The following is a 20147-nucleotide window of genomic DNA, read 5'->3' as shown; positions in this document are numbered from 1 at the left end:
AAAATGCAAAACTTACCGAGATTGAAATAATCTTATAAAATTGATTGAATACTAATTCACATAGAACAAACAAAGTTGTAATGATAAATTCTAATACTGTATACATATATCAATCCACACTGGGAAGTCTTTATAGCATATATAATCACTGTCGGACGACGGTGGGGGTGGGGGCGGTAGGCCGCCTTGGGTGCCATTGGGGGGGTGCCACCACGCCCGCCCCAGGACACTTGGCACTTGCTGTGCACCCCTGGGATGTGCGCCACGTGCTGCACACACCCAGGGACATGCACCGCTTGCTGCGCAGCCCTGAGATGCGCCCCCACGAGCGGTGCATCACACCCCCTGGGATGCGTGCCAGCCACTCGCCCGGATGTATGCCACTCCCGGTGCCAGAGCAGGTAACTTCACCACTGTATAGAATGGGGGAAGTCAGCAATATCAAAAGCAACACGATGGCCAGAAACAATTACAATGTGAAAAACTTTATGGACTAATTCAGAACATCAAAACTAACAAACTGAAGTCTCTGAAAGTCTCTGAAAGTCCTGAAATGAATCACGGTGCCAGACTTTACCCAGCAGAGAGCAAACTGTGAAGCTTTGTATAATCAGCAAATGTCCGATTCTGATGTCCAACTCTGAACCCTGCTGAACAGTGTTTCCGGATAACAACTACTGTTTGCTGAATCCTTCATCAGTCAATTAGTTCAACACTCATGAGTAGAAAGATATATAATTTCTTCATTAACCAAACTTTTTTTGAATAGATATAATATACATGAGAATGAAAAATACTCTGGAGCAGTGCTCATGCTTCGCCACTGTATATAATGGGGGGAGGGCAGAGATGTGACCCAATCCAGTTATGTAGCCCAGGATCATAATGACTTTATACAGGCCATAAAGGCTCCAGTTCTCCAACATATCAGTCCTTGGAGACACTCAGCTAAAACTGCTTTGCACAGTGAGCCTAGAAGAAAATAATTTAGCTGCTCCTTCAGTTGTCACTTTCAACACCTAATTTCTCAAGCCTCAAATTCTTTCCTCAGAATTCCTTTGATATCTTCATCACCACTTCCTCCTAATAATTGTAAGCTCAGATGGCTGACTGCTGGCAGATTTGAAATCAAAATAGTGAGCTATGGAGCTTGTTTGGAGGTTCTAGCAGGGGAGCGCAGCTATTGTATAACCTTGACCGAAGAACAGTACACTCCTTCTATCTGGGATGTCGTCCTCTTCCACCGAGCACACAGCTTCGGGAGGGATGCACATGGAGCAGTGAGGGAGGAAGGGGACACCAGCCTAGCCAGCCAGATCAGCCGAATCAACCACGGCGATCAATGGGCCAGATCGCCCTCACATCCAGTGAGCTATGGAGAAGTTCAGATCAGTAAACTGGCAAACACAAAACAAAGAGCCCCAAAGTAGACAGACCCAGCCCCTCAAAAGAGCCCAATGAAGACTGACGAAAATGGAGATGTGAGTCATTCTTTATTAAGAATATCACACCAGTGAAAAGCCTATAGAATAATGGCAATGCATGCAGGATGGTAGTCAGCTACGCTGTATTCTGCTTAAACCCGTTGAAATGGACAATTGTGGCTAAGCTAGACCCATTAACTTCAATGGGTCTTCTCAGAATAAAGCTTAGTTAAATAAAACCCACAATGTTGTATTTGCATTGCATGTTTAATTTAGCTTCATATGGCATAATGCCTCATTTTCCTGTAGTGATAACAAGGCATTTAGTTCCCAAAATGGCCATATGTTCTGCTAAGAAAATGAACTGATGACTCTTATTATCTTAAGTACAGAAACAATTATTGAAATGTTTTCTTTTGCTTAAAATTATTATCGGAGTAAGATTACCGTGATTATTAAAGCAACTGGGCTCTGAATAATATTGGATTGATTTCCTATGGATTCCTGTGCTGTACCAAAGCTGAAATATTTTGAGCTGATGTTCTTAGAGCAGTGGGAATCAACAGTGCTGCGAATTTTGGGGGGGAACCTTATTTTCCATCCCATCACCTTCATTATGGTAACCCCATAATCTTCAGTTGTAATTCCCCAGGTCCAAGGGGAGGATCTGCTCCCAAAACGGACAAGGATTTTTTTGTTTATTTCATATTTTTTTAAAGACAGAATAAAATCTCATTTTTTGCATCCTGATCAATGTATCACTTCAAGGATATTAAGCATTACTCATAGCTCCAAGAGACGTTCTGTCTGCTTTTGTAAACATTACAAAGATGTCTAAATCTGTGCTATTAATACAAATTAAATGCCCTGCTCCTGCTTTTCCATCTGCTAAGTTTTTCTGTATGCCTGTGAAATGTTCCCCATGTTGCTGCGAAAAAGGACTGAGCATAAGCCCCCTGCTTTACTTTCCCTTCACTTCCTTATATCAAGCTGCCTTTCCAGTGACTCAGACCATTGGCCCATCTGACTCAGAACCACCTACTTTGACTGTTAGCATCTTTTTCAATGATCAGTCATGTGGTGGTCTTTATCAGCCATGCTATCTTTAACTGGAGGTGTCGGGGGCTGGAACCTGGCACAAAATAACAAATTCAAGTAGGAAAGAAGCACAAAATTGAGCAGTTCACATTACCCTCAGTGATGGATCTGGATATCCTTATTTCTGCATTGTCACAATATATAGTTAGGGGAACGAAGCCTTTTCTATAAGGCATTTGTTAATCAGAGTCTATATTAAGATTCACAACTTATTGGAAGATTATGAAAATATGGAATGTAATATTAAATTGCTACCCCCCAAAAAATATTAATAGCATGCAATGTACTTCTGATCTGACTGTGTAGGATAACGGCTGACCTTGATATATAACCGTGATTCTATTTGGCGATAATTGTGAAAACCCTAAATAGTTGGGAGGAAGCTTGTCTAAAGGACCATCTTTACCCATATTTATTTGTCCTATTATTAAATTATTAAAATATTTATAGGCTGCTCCTTATATAAAATATCTAGGCAATGTATGGGTACAATGAAACATAAAGTATCACAAAAAACCCAATATGAAGCAATTATCTTTCCATTTTATTAAGATAAACTAGAGAAGCTGGCAGGCACTTTTTCCTTTTCTATTTTTTTACATAGGTTCAGCTGTTTCTCAAGGTATAATCACAAAACTTGGCACAAGGGTGCCCAAGGTGGGAGCAGGAGACTTTGTCACTGAATACTGGGGGCCATTTTAAAATCAAGATGGTGGACTTAAATATGACTTTGATGTGACTTATTTGGAATAGATTTGGACACCTCTTGAGATATCGCCACCAAACTCAACATGAGGGTTGCTAAAGTGCAGGCAGCAGTCTTCATTGACGTTTGGGTGCCGGGCACCATTTTGATTCAAGATGGTGGGCTGAAATTTGACTGTGGTGTGACCGCCCATTTTTTGAGTGTGATGAGTCCAAACTCATAGATTGCATTGTGCGTTTAAATATCACGGTACTTGTGGGTTTTTACAAATCCCCGATCTGGGCACTCCCCACTAATTTTAAAGAAATAAATAGTGTTAATGCTGAGGTAAAGAGTGGTTGTTTTTGGTGATTGATCCTTGACCTTCTGTCATACACATGCATATTTCTGTGCACAGTGATGCAAATATTCTTTGACTGAGGTTGGCATTAAAGAATAACCTTTTTTCATTATGCACTGGCATTGTGGTAGTCTTTGGCTGCTGAAATGAATAGTCTCGATGTAAATACAGGAGTTTCTTTTTAAAAATGTACAGAGTCATTCTGTGAACCAGCTGTCTGCCTGGAGGCTGCTTTTTATTTTTCATTTTTTTTTACATTTATTAGTAAATTTGGATCAGCTGTCCACAGTCGGATTGAAGGATGCAGATTGCATTTGAAAAGCAGTCAAAATCATTTGTTTGTATCGTAATTTCCCCCACTTCCCATTAATTTCCCATGCTGTAGGCACTGGCAGTTGCAGTACAGTCTGGCTATGTATAGTAGATATAATATTATAATGCCAAAAGGATTTCCTGTACAAAAATAAAAGCGCAAGGGTTCCTCCCCCTTTTTCTAGTTTATGAATGATTTCTGTGTGTGGATATGCAGTGTTCAAAACTGGTGCCTTAAAATGCATTCATACATCTGAAACTCCTAAAAGGGCAATAAAGGTCAAAAGCAGTTGAAGAAGGGAGTTAAATTTCACATATTCATTTGTATGAATCATCAAGTTTGGGGGTGGCAGCCTTCTGTTTTAAGTATAAGGTGTGAACGTTTCTTATACCATCTGCAATTAGTAGCTAATTGTTTAAAAAAAAAAACTTGGAAGCTGATAAAGGGTTTATTAAGATGTCAGAGGACAGGGGTTGGAGTATTTTTTTCAGTGAGGGAGGTGGTTTTGTGCAAGCACACACACACAAAAACACATCTACTGGAAGAAAGAAAACTTCATTTGTTGTTTGTACATTCTTTTCAGAAGTTAGTGAAAGTTACTTATCTCCAGAGTGCCGCAGTATGTTTTATTCACACTAAAATGTTTATTTTTTTCATGAGGCAGAGCAGAAAAATATTCCTCAACACATGAGCAAAGAGACTGCAAAACAATACTGTGTTCTTGAAAATGCAGCTTAGAATAGCCTGTTGTTAACCCTCCTTTCCTCTCTCCTTAACTGTTACCTTCATCCTATTTCTTGGAATTGTAGGACTTATTTCTCTCTGCCATCCTCCTCCAAAAATACTCGTGTCAGAATTGACCAACTGTAGAGACTAGTTTTTATTCAAGGAGATTTCTATTAATGTGTTTTTAAATGTGTGTCAATTTTGTATCATCATTGCACAGGAGCTTTGGAAATAAAAGCATGTGAATTTGACCCTCATCTGACTATTCTCAAGGGGCATTCTGGATTTATATACATATTCACACTTGAAACAGCCCTTATAGCACCAGTGCGTAAGCATGGTGAAATTCTGGACAACCTGCAATATTCTCTTGGGTTGTTCTTTTTTTAAAAAAGGGGGGGGGGGCAGGCATATCTCAACTTGAACCGTGCTTGTCTCATTGAATGATACATTTAGCAAAAGTGTCAACATCTCGAAGAAAGCTGCGTGCTAAACATGGCAAAATAAAAACAGAAAGAAATACAAGACAGTGGTTAGCAGACAATCCCAACGTGCTTGGAGCTATATTGAGTGGGGATTTTGGAGGAGACTGATACATCTGTTATGTCAGAATCATTTTTTTAGATAATTTGCAAATGCCTTTCAAGGACAAGAACTTCCTGAAAAATACAACAAATAGCATCACATACATTGGCTAGGTTTCAATGAGACTCTCTCTGTTTTGCACAGATTTGGGGTGCAGCGCATACGTCAGCTTTCTGAGGTGGGGAAAAAGAGTATCACCAATATATGTGCTTTGCTCCTTCTGAAACATGAAAGCTGCATGCTTATTGTTGCCAGTATGTTTCAAAATATAATCACTAAATAGAGAACTGGATACAGAAGCTGATGCTTAATTGAGCCGATGGCAAATAATAATTCACATGTGATTCTCAAGAATGATTCAGCTCTGCATGAAGAAGAAAAAATCAAATCCATTTTTGTGGATAAACAGCCTGAACATGAAATGCTAACGCTGGACAGATTTTGCTCAAACGCAGTGGGGAATCACAAGAAAAATACTATGGAAACAGACAATCCCTTGCTGTGTGTTGGCATTTTAAAAACTTCCTGTGTGGCAGTGGCTCTAACAGCTTGAAGACCCAATCATGAACACACACCACCCATGTTTAATGTTGCCATGGTCTTGCAATTTTAGAAATTCAGAGGAGAATTTGTGAGCAGGTAACATACGTCGTAATACTTGACTCACTGGGCAGTTGAGACTTACAGAATGCTGGCCATCACAGAGTTACTTATTTATTGCTTATATGCCACCTTTTAATTCAAGATTTTCAATGGTGGAAGACTCTCATAGGAGTATCTTTGATTGCTGCCACAGGAACATGATGTCTGTGGCCAATGCAGGGAGGAGTGAGAAAATGAGCACAAGAGATTGGTATTGGGTTGAATTAGGCAACAACTTCATTGATTACAGGTAAGAGGTAGCTTTCGCTAAGGCACTGGGCATCTATTCAGCATCAGGCAGCCCACATACTGGTGATAGGAACCCAGTGGGACTGACCCTGTGCTGGGGAGTCACCCCCAATACGGATCAGGTGCCACAACTCCAAGGCCCAAACTGGGGTGCAAAAGAGACCAAACAAGGGATGTGGCTTGGGGAGAGTTCCATAAGCCAGATTTTCTTGAGGTGCAGGTCAATTTGTGTCCAGGACAGCTGTCTACCAGCTCCATCTGGTATGCTGGCTGAGACCCAGCTACCTGCTGTGCACTGTCTTGCCAGAATGGTACGTGCTTTGGTTATCTCCTGCTCGGACTATTGCAACATGCTCTTTGAAGGTGACTTGGAAATTACAACTGATCCAGAATGTGGCAGCTAGACTGGTGAATGGGAGTGGCTGCCGGGACCATATAACACTGGTCCTAAAGGATCTTCACTGGCTCCCAGTACATTTCTGAGCACATTTCAAAGTGTTGATCCTGACCTTTTAAAATCCCTAATCGGCCTCAGCCCCGTATACCTGAAGGAGCGTCTCTACCCCTATCATTCAGCCCGGGCACTGAGGTCCACCTCCAAGGGCCTTCTGATGGCTCCCGCATTGCTGGATGTGAAGCTAAAGGAAACCAGGCAGAGGGCCTTCTCAGGAGTGGTGCCAATCCTGTGGAATGCCTCCCATCAGGTGTCAAGGAGATGAGTAACCACACAACTTTTAGAAGACATCTGAAGGCAGCAATGTATCATGAAGTTTTTAATGTTTGACATCTTACTATGTTTTTATATGTTTTGGAAGCTGCCCAGAGTGGCTGGGGAAACTCAGCCAGATGGACGGGGTAATAATAATAATAATAATAATAATAATAATAATAATAATAAGGAACCTAAGCACCCCACCTGCCTTATGTGCTACCCTTTATGACCTACATCTGAGGCCACTGAGCTGAGCCTACACATTTTGATTTTAAAGATGGACAATGATTCTCCCATATTATTTGGTCCCTGTGTCTGGTCATCGGCAGTATGTTGCCTCCAAACACAAAGTTGCCATTTAGTTATCATGGCTGGATTCCACAAACTTGTCTCTTGTGGCCAGAGAATTCCAATTATGTGCAGCTTGAAAAAGAATGTTCCCTCTCTATCTCATTCCCTTCCTTGTGGGGTAGGCAGAGGGCTGAATTATGGCTCCTGCCTTCTTTCCAAAGCATTTTTATGCACTTGATGTAAATTTTACCTGTTTTGCATGGAATCCGAGCCGCGTAAAATGACTAGCTCGACATTATTTGTTTCTTAGGGACTCTGAGCTGCACATGGATAATCATAATAATACCCAAGCTCCCTGCCGTTTGCCACTGTGGCAGCTCATCTTCTTTGCAGTCATAAAAGGCAATAAGTAGGTTTTAACTTTAATGACAACATAAGTCAGATCACTTGGTGATGCAGCCTTCCCTATGGCTGTGGATGCCTTCTGCTGCTTTTGCCGGGTGCTTCTGTTGGCTAAAGTGGAATCAAAGTTTCTCTGGGGACAAAATCCTGAGAAATTTTCTGAGATTTGTCTTTTGTTCACCCCTCCCCTTCAGAAGCTGTGCTCTTCCCACTACTAAAGGTGAGCCCCATCCCTGAAACAATTGGAGAATTTCTTCTCTCCCTGGAGAAACTCTGTGAAATGGTCATCCTGGCAGAGGGCTGCTTCTGCCATCCTTTGTGTCAGGAGAAGGAGCTGCTCAATGAAGCCGAGCTGTGCTTGACTCTGTGCTTGGCCTTCTTCCACCCCCTGATTTTTTTGGACACTGGGGAAGCCTGCGTCCTCCCAAAAATACGGGGGGGGGGGGAGAGAGAGAAACTGGCATATTTTTATTTTATTTTATTGTAAAATCTCCTGGAGCCTCATGTGGTACAGTCCACATAGGATGCAGGTGGCGCTGTGGTCTAAACCACTGAGCCTCTTGGACGGTTTGAATCTCCACGACGGGGTGAGCTCCCATTGCTCTGTTCCAGCTCCTGCCAGCCTAGCAGTTTGAAAGCACTCCAGTGCAAGTAGATTAATAGGTACTGCTGTGGCAAGCTGGTAAACAGCGTTTCCATGTGTTCTAGTTTCCATGACAGTGTTCCGTTGCTCCAGAAGCAGTTTAGTCATGCTGGCCACATGACCTGGAAAGCTGTCTGTAGGCAAACACTGGCTCCCTCGGCCTGAAAGCGAGATGAGCGCCACAACCCCACAGTCACCTTTAACTGTATTTAACCATCCAGGAGTCCTTTATCTTTTACAGTCCAGGAACAATTTCCCCATCTCATTTTTGGCTTGGGCCATTAATACATCCACATGACAGTTTAAAAACAGGCAGGCAGTTCACAATAAATATATTACAGTAGGTGTACTGCTTACCATTGTTATCTTACTTTTATTTCTTTTAAAGTGAAGTTTATACCAGAAAGTTTCTCAAGAAAATTGCCTTGGTGCAAGAATTTGTATTTATTTCTGAAGGAATAGATTGGCTGAAAGGAATTATGCCGCTGGTTTGCAAAGTCATCGGATGGAAATGATATGGAGGCATGTGTGCATTTGAGAGTGCTTTACTTAAACAGTAAATTGGGACCCTGGGGAATCCCTGGAAGTGCTAATGTGCCATCAGAGAAATCTTAAAATAACTCAAGTTACTTTATCTGAAATGGAATATGAACAAAGTAAGGATCGTGTTTGGGTGCTACCACCAGGGAAATCACTCTTCTGTCAGATACTCTGGAGTATATTTACTAGAGAAACTATTCAGCGACAAAAGGAATTTGGCATTTAATCAGAATATATACTTGGGAAGGTTTTATACATAGTAAAATACAGTGGTGCCCCGCAAGACGAATGCCTCACAAGACGGAAAACCCGCAAGACGAAAGGGTTTTCCGTTTGCAGAGGCGCTTCGCAGGACGAATTTCCCTATGGGCTTGCTTCGCAAGACGAAAAATGACGAAAAAATTTGAATTTTTTTTTGCTCCAAAACCCCTTATTCTGAATCGCTAAGCTGCTAAAAGCATTTTAGCAGCAAAACCGCTAATCCCCCACCCCTTAAAAAGCCGTTTTTAGCCCTTAAAATGTCAATAGCGCTAATAGCACTACTCCGTCAATGGGCTTGCTTCGCAAGACGAAAAAACCGCAAGACGAAAAGACTCCTGGAACGGATTCTTTTCATCTTGCGAGGCACCACTGTAGTAATGTTGGTGCTCAGAAGTACTGATAAACATATGCAATATTGCTGTGAATGTGCTCCTGTAGCCTAGTTGGTTATCAGACTTTCCAGCTTGAGGGAACGCTTTACATGTTGATTTGTTTGCTGAGGAACCTCTATAAATATGCCAAAGAATCGTCCACATGTTATAGGACCTATAAAGCCTTCTATGGCTTAGGTCCAAGCTATCTGAAAGACTGTAGTACCTCATTGAACCTGCCTGGATTTTGAGATCTTCAGGGGAGGCTCTTCTCTCAGCCCTGCCACCCTCAAAGGCACACTTGGTAGGGATGAGGCAGAGGGCCTTCTTAGTGGCTGCTGCCAGATTTGGAACATCCTCCCTAGAGAAGCTGATTCCCTCCTTGTTGTTCTTCCACCAGTCTTGCTCTAACAGGCTTTTGGGAACTGACAGCGTTCGATGAAAAGGCTTGTGCCATAATGTTTGTTTGTTTTTTTGAAATTATTTGTATAGTTTAAATAGATTTTTTTTAAGTGTGTGTGTTTGTGTGTAGTTTTGCTTCTATCTATGTTTAATTCTTCTTCAATGGTTTTTTATGTTCTTATTTTTATCTGTGAGCCGCCTTGAATCCCAGGCAAAAGTAAAACTTCCAACTAACTCTACTACATTTTTTAACACTGCTGCTCTTAAGAGGCAAAACTAGCCAACAACAAGAAGCAATGAAGAACAAAACTAGTTCCTACCTTCAACATCCTTCCCTCAGAACACCAGGATTGGAGAGCCCTGATAAAATCCATCTGATTACAGGCTAGTCCTATCAATCACAAAGGTGCAGAAATATCATTTAAAGCTCAGTTTCCCAGGAAGCTGTGCCCATTATCACAGTCAGTACTTATTTTGCTTTGATGGAGCTACATCCTTACAGACTAGAGATGTGCATTTAATTTTAGTTAATACAATGATGAAAATGGAATTAGTCAATTTGATTTTGGCTATTGCATTAACTAAAACCAAATAGAAAGCAAGCAAGATTTAATTTCCATTTAACTATTATGTCACAGCTGCCTGCCCTTGGAAGGTCTGGGATGTAAAGTCTGCAGCAATTTTAAGTCAGAGGGTAGGGGCAGGAGGGGGTAAAGCAGGAATTACAAGGATTAGCATCCCTGCTGGGCAACTTGTATTGCAAGCACACAAAAGAAATCCTGCCACAGAGCCATAGCTGTCAACTTTTCCCTTTTCTTGTGAGGAATCCTATTCGGGATAATGGAATTTCCCTTTAAAAAAGGGAAAAGTTGACAGCTATGCACAGAGCTGGGGCCACAGTTTGGCAATACACAGGTGGGGCACTGTAGAATCTTTACCACGAATGACTGTTGCTTTGAGCTCCAGTGTGCTAATTTGGATACAAAATACTTTGCTGATTTTCCCCTCTGAGGTCTGCTTCCCGAATCATACTGCCATTGTAAGCACTCTCATTTTGCCTGTGTGTTTCATTCCTCTCCCTCTTTCTGACCACCTCTCTCTATTGTGTCAGGCTGCTTTCTGACTTGACAGTGATTTTCCTACTGAGGAATTAGCAGGTGTTAATTATTGGGGATGGGAAAGGATCAGAGACGCAATTTGAGAAGGGTCAGGATTGTTTTCCTAGACAAAGAGTGGGGAACTGGATCTGGCCACTGGGCCAGACCTTCCTTCCACTTAACCACCTAACATCACCATGATGCCAGGTGAAATTTCTTCCTTTGCAAGCTGGCTGGATAGAAAATGTTGTATCCCCCACTCCCGGTTTGATTTCAGATTTCATGAACAACGAAATATGGATTACAAACAGCTGCAGATCAGGGCTTGCTATAAGCACCAGTCTTTATACCTACCTCACCTGTTGTCAGGTGAGGGATAGATGGACCTGGTTTGGGGAAAATGGCTCTGTGGACCAGAGGTTCTGCACCAGTACCATTGAGAATATTGAAAACCAAATCAAAAAGAAATGACTGCATCTAAAATTGAAATCAAGACTGAAACAACAGCAAGCTCATTCTCAGAGTGTGGATTCTTATGTTGCCAAAGGGCACCTTCCATACACAAGGAGGAGGCAACAGCAGGGAATCCTGACAGTCTTGAATTGAATTTCACATTCCACATCGCTGCATCCTCCACTAAATGCTGTCCACTTGGCCTGCTTAGTTTGTATTTTATTTAAGCATCATTGCCGGACTGCAAATTATATACAAAATTGCTGCCAGCAATGTTAATTGGTTGGACGCTGTGCTGGAAATTATGTATTCACAAGAACAATATGCTGGAATGATGGGGTGAAATACTGTCATGGCATCCCACTATACTTTGAATCTACAGTAGAGCCAATTTTTAATTAGTAAAATTAAAGACTGAGGAGTTGAAACCTACTGGAAAACACATAATCTCACCTCATCAGTGAGGAACAACTTTCATTGGTGGGTTTTTGTGTGTGTGAAGAAGGGCTGTTTTGAAAAGGTGGTGAGGGATAAGTTGGGTTGAATTAGGATTGCCATAAAAAGGTACCCCTGCCCGTACGGGCCAGTCTTGACAGACTCTAGGGTTGTGCGCCCATCTCACTTAAGAGGCCGAGGGCCAGCGCTGTCCGGAGACACTTCCGGGTCACGTGGCCAGCGTGACAAAGCTGCATCTGGTGAGCCAGCGCAGCACATGGAAACACCGTTTACCTTCCCGCCAGTAAGCGGTCCCTATTTATCTACTTGCACCCAAGGGTGCTTTCGAACTGCTAGGTTGGCAGGCGCTGGGACCGAATGACGGGAGCGCACCCCGCTGCGGGGATTCGAACCGCCGACCTTTCGATCAGCAAGCCCTAGGCGCTGAGGCTTTTACCCACAGCACCACCCGGGTCCCTAGGGTTGCCATATATATATATATAAATAACTGACATTATATTTCTATTGACTTGCCTAAGATCCAGGACAAAGCAGCACGGTTCGGAAATCCCCCCTCCCCCATGTTAATTCCACTTTTGAAATCCCAGTAATGTCTGGGAAATTCCAGACATATGGCAGCCCTACTTTGAATCACCATGGCCTAGCAATTGGGTTAAGGTGGTAAGGATGGAGGCAGATTGATTTAGCCCAGGGGTCTCTGGTTGCAGGGTCTGGTTGCGGTAGGAGAAAGGGGGTGATGTGTTGCAGGGTCTGGTTGCGGTAGGAGAAAGGGGGTGATGTGTTGTTAGGCACCTGTCCTGCAAAGTGGTGGCTTATGTGGAATAGCTCTTGATACACCCACAGAACACTATGACACAACTAACTTAATCAATGGTGGGAGGGAAAGCAGGAGTGTTTTAATTTCATGACTGCTGTCATCATCTGCAGTGATCATGGAGCCCAAGAAAGTAAAATCTCTCACTGCCTCCATTTCTTCCTATTCTGTTTGCCAGAAGGTGATGGGACCAGTGGCCACCATTTTAGGGGTTTTTTATGTTGAGCTTCAGACCATGGTTTGTGCTCTCCTCTTTCACCTTCATTAAGAGGTCCTTTAATTCCTCCTCACTTTCTGCCATCAAAGTTGTAAAGCACTTTTTCTTTGCCAATGTAGCTGAGTCCCAGCCTTTTGGGTAGGCCTTCCTATTCAACAGGGGCTGCTGACCTTGATATGAAACCCTGGAATTGGTATTTACTGTATCCATGCCCCATACTCAACATGTGAGAGGAATCCAATTACATTTGAGTAAGCCTGTAAACTTGCTTGCTTTTTACATGCCACTCGCTGAGGCACAGAAATGGAAGTTTGTTTGTTTCCCATAAAAAATGCTAATGAGTAGATTATGCACTAATGTCTTGGGGTTTTGATGGTAATGGGATGATTGCCACTGACATGTCAAGCCACACATGGCTGGTTTATTGTTTTATGTTTTCTAATCGTCTGTTGGAACAGAGAAGCGGCAAACAGGAGAAGATAATGTAGCATAAAACTTTTGTTTTAAAGCTTCCCCCATTTACTTGCTGGGTTGTTGTTTTTTAGATTTCCCATTTAGCTGCATTAGTCTCATTAAATGCACACCTGTTACATAAAAAACAAAACAAAGCTGAATACGCTTTAGCCAACTTCTCTAGCCTGTTGGTCTTTGTTTGGATTTTAGCTTTTATATTAATCCTAATGATACTTTTCCCAAGTTAAATTTACACTGTGAAGTGCCAACTAAACAGAAACAGGCACACATGCGCATGTACTTCTTTGAAAAAGCACTAGCTCCATGGGAAATTTCAGAATGAGTGCTAGGAAAGGGGTGTGTGTTTTTTTTATGAAAGAGAAGGCGAATGATTGATTATTTGGAGAATACCTTTATTTTGCATTAGAAGAAGCATGGTAGAATTGAACAAAAGGGCGCTTCATATGGTGCTACAGAAACTTCCTCTAATTCACCTCAGCTAAATGGAAACAAAACAACTGAAACTGTTCATCAGTTTGTTTAAATTAGGGCTAAGCCAAAACCTAGTGCAGGGTAGGTTTTAGAAAATTTCCTCCACATTGTTTCTTTCTTTATTTTGCCACCACTACATCTGTTGTCTAGAAAGTGAAGGCAATTCTGCTCTAAGTTTGATGCCATTCCTTTCCCCCAACAAAGTCCAAAGTCAAGAGAGGAAACACTGTGATCAGGCATCATGAAAATTATGTACCATCATCACAAAGTGTTGTCTTGAAACAATCCATTTTTGTGTATGTATATATATATATATATATATATATATATATATATATATACACACAGACACACACACAGACATACACATATATACATATATGCATACAATCTTTGAAATTTTAGACACTTATACAAGTTAAATAAATTTTCCAAATACAAAGTTTGATTTCCCTCCCATCTATGGTTTCCTATGTTTACATTTTCAATATTGCATCTTCCCTTAATCCATTTATTAATTACCCCCAATGTTTTCCTTAATAAATATATTTAACTACTTGTTTTAAGTTAGTCCTGCTAATGAACTTAGTTGTTTACATCCCCCCCAGATAATCCACAAATCTTTCCCATTCTTTGTTGAAAATTCTTTCTTATTCTTCCAGTAATTTTTGCCATCTCAGCATTAATTTGATCTGATGTAGAGTATTGCTTTCCTGTGTTGCCTGTGTTGCTAGAATATTGCTTTCCTGTGTTGCTAGAATGTTGTTTTCCTGTGTTGCCTTCCTGTTGAATTCTTAGAGATCCTGCGTAGGTGGTATTTCTGCACATTCCCTTCCAAGCTTCCCTGGCACGGATAGGTCTGAATCTCTAAGTGATGTCATGACCTTCCTATCTAACTATATACATCCTCTGTTTATCACCCCAGACTGGAAGAATGTTAAGTGCACTCTATATAATCTCTGAGTACCACCCTATCAATCATAGATTACTGTGTTCCTGTGCTCTCTCTATCTAGTGATGCGTAATGTCTTCATGTAACCCCTTGTATGTGTATGCAACACTGTAATGCTTGTACGCACCCCACGTGTAACCAATCAGCACCCAAGCATATGAGGCAATTGGGGTAATATACAATAAAAGGGACTCTCCGAGACTTGGTCTGGGAGATGCCGCCCACATGACACCACTACTCGTCTGCTGCTTATTTCAACCCAACAATCTGCCACTCCTCCTTGGTTGGGACTGTATCTTCTTTCCATCTCCCATGAAGCAATCCAAGTGACAGCAGTGCTCTGTTGGGAATAAATAGTGCCTGTCAGTAATCGGAAGCACAGTTGCCACTTGTTACCGAGCAAACTGATCAGTAAATCGCACAGTTCAAAGTTTTAAGTTGTTATTAGTGAAACACGGTCTTCACAGACTTGGTTGAGTTTCAGGCCCTGTTGGTCTTACTCCATGAAATCAGTCGCTGAGACTAAAAGTCCCCATTTCCCCATAGCCATCTAGGTTTCTTCCTCTCCAGGGTTTCTTGCAAGCGATCAGAGACTGCACCTCTGTGCAGCCAGCCTTTGCCCCTCCTGTTTCATACCTCTCCTGGTTCTGGGAGTCAGGGAGGGAGGAGAGCTTCATGCAGCAGTGGGGAGGAGACACCCATGACTCTTCACTAGCCAGACTCATCTCTGCCTCTTGACCTCCCTCTTCCCACTCACCTGCTTCAGCTTCTGCCTCTGATTCTGGACTTTTCTCTACCACAGACTTTCCCAACTCACTGAACCCTGTTAACCCTTCAGCTTCTGACACCTCCTTTTCCCAGTCTGACCACTCATCGTTGCCCCATCATCACTCCCCGGACTCTGAGCCTTCTTCCCTTGGGGGTCCTTCAGCTGGTTCCTCCTCTGTGTCCATCCAGTTCATGACTTACTAAACTGACCATTGCTGGTAGGTTTGCCCCACAAGTTTGCATCTTGTGAATAAGGCCTTTTAAACTGGAGGCGCATTTCAGTTCTTCCCCAAATGGCATCACCATGGAAGCAAAACTGAATGATTTTGCGCACCCAAAATGTTTTATTTACTGATGCCACCAGCATTATGCTAGATGCAGCATCATTCATGGATTCACTATGCGGTCACTATAACACAGGAAGTTTTCTTATACTGAGTCAGATAGTTCTGTATTGTATATACACCATATGATTGTGTGAGAAACACACAGGACTCTCACCTTTATACAGAAGGTTGTATTCTAACCACAGAACAGTCAGAGGTTTATACACACAGAAACACCCCATTCTAGCCCTCCAAAACCACTCAGGGATTCCTGGCAAGTATGCCCTGGCATGTGTGGCGCCCAGGCACCTCAACCCTATCCAGAGTTGCCAACAATTGAATCTAGGACCTTTTGCATGAGCTGAGGAGCTGAACTTTTTTTCAGAATATTATCAGAGATGAATCTAAAAAAAAAAAAGCTGAATATTTGCATAATGTAGGTAGATAATTCAGCCTATTATCTGGTGCAATAGAGCGGGCATAGGCAACTCAGCCCTCCAGATGTTTTGGGACTACAACTCCCATCATCCCTAGCTAACAGGACCAGTGGTCAGGGATGATGGGAGTTGTAGTCCCAAAACATCTGGAGGGACAAGTTTGCCTGTGCCTTCAATAGAGTACAGTGGTACCTCAGGTTAAGTACTTAATTCGTTCCGGAGGTCTGTACTTAACCTGAAACTGTTCTTAACCTGAAGCACCACTTTAGCTAATGGGGCCTCCTGCTGCCACTGTGCCACCGCTGCAAAATTTCTGTTCTCATCCTGAATCAAAGTTCTTAACCTGAAGCACTATTTCTGGGTTAACGGAGTCTGTAACCTGAAGCGTATGTAACCTGAAGCATATGTAACCCAAGGTACCACTGTAATGAAGTTTGCTCAAGTAAAAAAAGAAAAGTGGTACTATAACAGCAGCAGATAGGGAAAAAGCTGCAGGAGAAACAGCAAGGCACACCTCCTTAATAAGGATTTTGTCCTCCTCAAATGGCAAACCTTTCAGCAAAATTCAAAGCTCAAGCAAATCCGACACTGCACTGGATTGTATTGGACTAGATAGACTTCATAAATTCCAATGTTTTTCCCACTCTGGGACTGAAAAACTATGAAGTTTAGCATTCACAAATGTACAGCATTGTTGAATTTAGGTTGGGACTTAACTGTGCTACCTGATGTAGCAGTTCTTTAAAAAACAAAACAAGAAGAAGCACCCCTCCCCTTGCCAGTTCACTTGTGTCTTAAGAATGCCCTTAATAAAAATCTGATGCATGAGTGTCTTCCCTGCTCCAGAGAAGATAATCCATTTTTGACTGCTACGTCCCTATCTCTTAGCAGGTGTTGGTGCACAACATGGCCATTAAGCCTTATCAGAATAGGACATTTTTTCCTGGTTATGTGAGTACTTTTATCTCCTCCTGGACATGCCAAGGTTTTCTCATCAACTCATTCAAAAATCACAGCAGGGCAGTACAAAGTGTTAAATAGACTGCCTCCAGAAGCCAGACAAATTGTTTTTAATTCCAAAATCTGCATCAAGGCAACCCTTTTATTAGGCTAAGCAAAATATCACAAATAGTTTTTGAGTTCTGCAGAATGCTTCATCGCACTAGATCAGAGGTGAGGAACCTATGCCCTGCAAGCCTGATGAGTTAGACCCAGTTCACATCTCAGTTTGGCCAACAAAGTAAATACTTAATCATACCTGCCTGCCACAGACCTGACATCATAGATGTGGAGCAAATAAGGACATGGCTCCCACGGAACAATTGGGAGCTTACAGTGAGTTCCCAGTTGTTTCTTTGCAAGCAGGGCTGGCTGGCAAGACCAATCAGCTGATTGGCACTGGCAGTGAATTCAGTCATCTGCAAAAGGAGTACCTGCTGAGGAACTCCTGAGCGAAGCTGATCCCTGATTCTTTTTAAAACCCCCTTTTTGATGTCATATGATCGCTAATAATAATAATTTTATTATTTGTACCCCACCCAACTGGGTTGTCCCAACCACTCCGGGCAGCTTCCAACAAAATATAAAAAACACCTGCAAATGTGTGAATATTTGGCAAGACTTAAATATTTAATATCACTGAAAACAGCCTTTTTAGTAGCAGTTAACATCTGAAAATATCTGAAACTTGACATGCACCGTCGTTCTGTACTTGCCACTATCTGAAACATCATTTTGTTTTTATTCACATCTAAGGCCAGAATTTGGAGCAGCAGTAATTTATTACATCTGTTCCAAAGAAAGTCAGTACCGTAATCCAACCTGATCAAGGTTGCATACTATTCTGCTATGAAAACTAAAGAGCTATGTGTATAAGCTTCTTGGCTTGGCTGTGATGTTGTTGCTCTGATTTATCTGATAACAAGCACAGTTCTATTTTTAAAAAAATTATTGGTAGTATTATTTGTACGGAGAAGCTCAATCATGGGAGCAATCCCTAGCATGACATTTTCATGACTGTTGTGCTCCATATGGACACATTCGCTGTTTTCATTTTTGTTTTTTTCCTAGGATCCCAGGACTGGTTAGACATCAGCAGTAGATTATTTTATTGTAAATGTTAGTTTGAGGGATTTTGTTAGTATGGATGACTTTACATTTGCTTATATTGGATCTTATTTTCCATTTTGCTCATTCACTTAATTTAGAAACATATATTTTTGAGCTACTGGCAATCTTATTGGTTTTTAGCTTGAACAAAACTTTTTTGGGATATTGAGTTATGATTGTGCCTCTTGTGTAAATGCCCCTTTCTATATATAGAAGAGAGGTCAATTGCCCAATCTTGACAGTTGCTTAGAGAAAGCAATAGTGGCTGGAGGCTCCACCCCCTCTCCAAACTGGAAATCCAGTTGTACATCAGAGGTCTACAGAGCTCAAACCAAATACATAAATATTTGGAATGTCTTCAATGACAGTTTAAAAAAAACACACAAAAAAACTAGGTGGCTTCAGACTTCTGCCTTTAATCACTTGTGCACTCTTTCATTTCTAAACCTCTTAATCCAAACAATTTTAATAGATTTTTTGCAAAAGTACTGTTATTCCTAATATGTGCCCACTGCAATTCAATTATAATACCTCTTCTAGCATAGTTACAAGAACTTGCTGGATTCTCCCTCCTCCGCCCCCGCCCCCTATTTTGTTGAAATTAATAGAAATGTCTTGCCCATTTATTCTCACAAAGCTTTAGGCATAAAATGAAAATGTGGAAATGTTTTTGGGATAATTAACAGTTCTGTCAGTAATAAAAAGTGTGCTTCTCTGATACCTAGATATTAATTGAAAAGTGGTAAATGGCTGTTGCATCATTGTCCATTAGGCTTCTAATTACTGTAAGGTGAAAACTCTGCACAATGAAGAAGTCTTGTGATTTATTTCTCTAAGAAAGTAGGGTGAAGGGAAGGTGAAAGGAATTATTATTATTACTACTCTGTACTGTTGAGAGTAATATATGCAAAAGGAGGGGCAGGAAGTCCCTGCTTCCAGGAAATAGTCAAAATTCTACAATGAAGAAGATAACAAAGGGACTGGAGAGAGACAGAAAGGGCAGGATAAGAAGGGATGAGGAACTGAAGTTCTACCTAATTAGGCTTTGGTTCAGTTTGGCCCAAGACTGAAGAGGTTAAGGAACAGGCATGGAATGAGTTCCCCGAATCTGTCCCAGAAAAGATTTGCACGTCTAGTGATGCCAACAACTTCACAAACAACAGGCTCACAATGCCAATTATAACTAGCCACAATGTTCCCCCTTCCAGGCACACTTACCCTAGTACCCTTACTTTGTCTGTAATTGGTGATGAGATGCATTTTGAGCTGATATCCCTCCTTGAAACTTGTGGCGTCAACAATAATCAGACCAGGCTGGCAAGGTGGAGAGACACTTTTTGGTACATTGCGTGTCGAGGTCCCCAATCCACCCCCCAAATAACTCACAACAGACACGTAATTTTTGTTTAAGATTTTTGGCATGATTTTGGCCACAACTTTATTCAAATACAAACCGTGAGTGGTTGTTTAGGCATTGGTTAAAACTATCTGTCCCCCCGCCTGGGGACAGAACTGACTTCCGGGCACCACCGAAAGACAGTGCGGGGGAAAGCAAGTCGGGGAGGAATTGGAGCTGAGACACAGACCCTCAACTCTCACCTGCCTGCTCCCCGAAGTCTTGCCGGCCCTAGTCGCATTCCAGGGATTGGACGAAAAGATGGCAAGCCCCAGGATTCCTTTAATGGAATTCCCTTTCCGCAGCAACCATGGAGGGGCAGGCACAGCCTATCCTAACCACTCCTCCACCAATTTATAACCAATGCCTAACCACAACCTTACAAGTTGTGACGATTTGCTACGCAGTAGGCAAAAACCACCCAGCCAGCCAATTTGCCAGGTGGAAAAATTCCTACCAGGCCCCCGCTCAA

The 20147-nt window shown here is 41.9% G+C and overlaps 1 protein-coding gene across 2 annotated transcripts in view; it reads left to right on the top strand.

The window, feature by feature from the left end:
• Positions 1 to 20147, top strand: part of NRG3 (neuregulin 3) — a 602711-nt gene that overhangs the window by 462626 nt on the left and 119938 nt on the right. The gene's annotated exons all lie outside the window — the stretch shown is intronic.

Source organism: Podarcis tiliguerta, assembly GCF_965153285.1.
Source record: "Podarcis tiliguerta genome assembly, chromosome: 5".
Taxonomy (NCBI): Eukaryota; Metazoa; Chordata; class Lepidosauria; order Squamata; family Lacertidae; genus Podarcis; species Podarcis tiliguerta.
The sequence above is the reverse complement of the archived record's forward strand: the minus strand, read 5'-3'. Positions and strand labels throughout refer to the sequence as shown.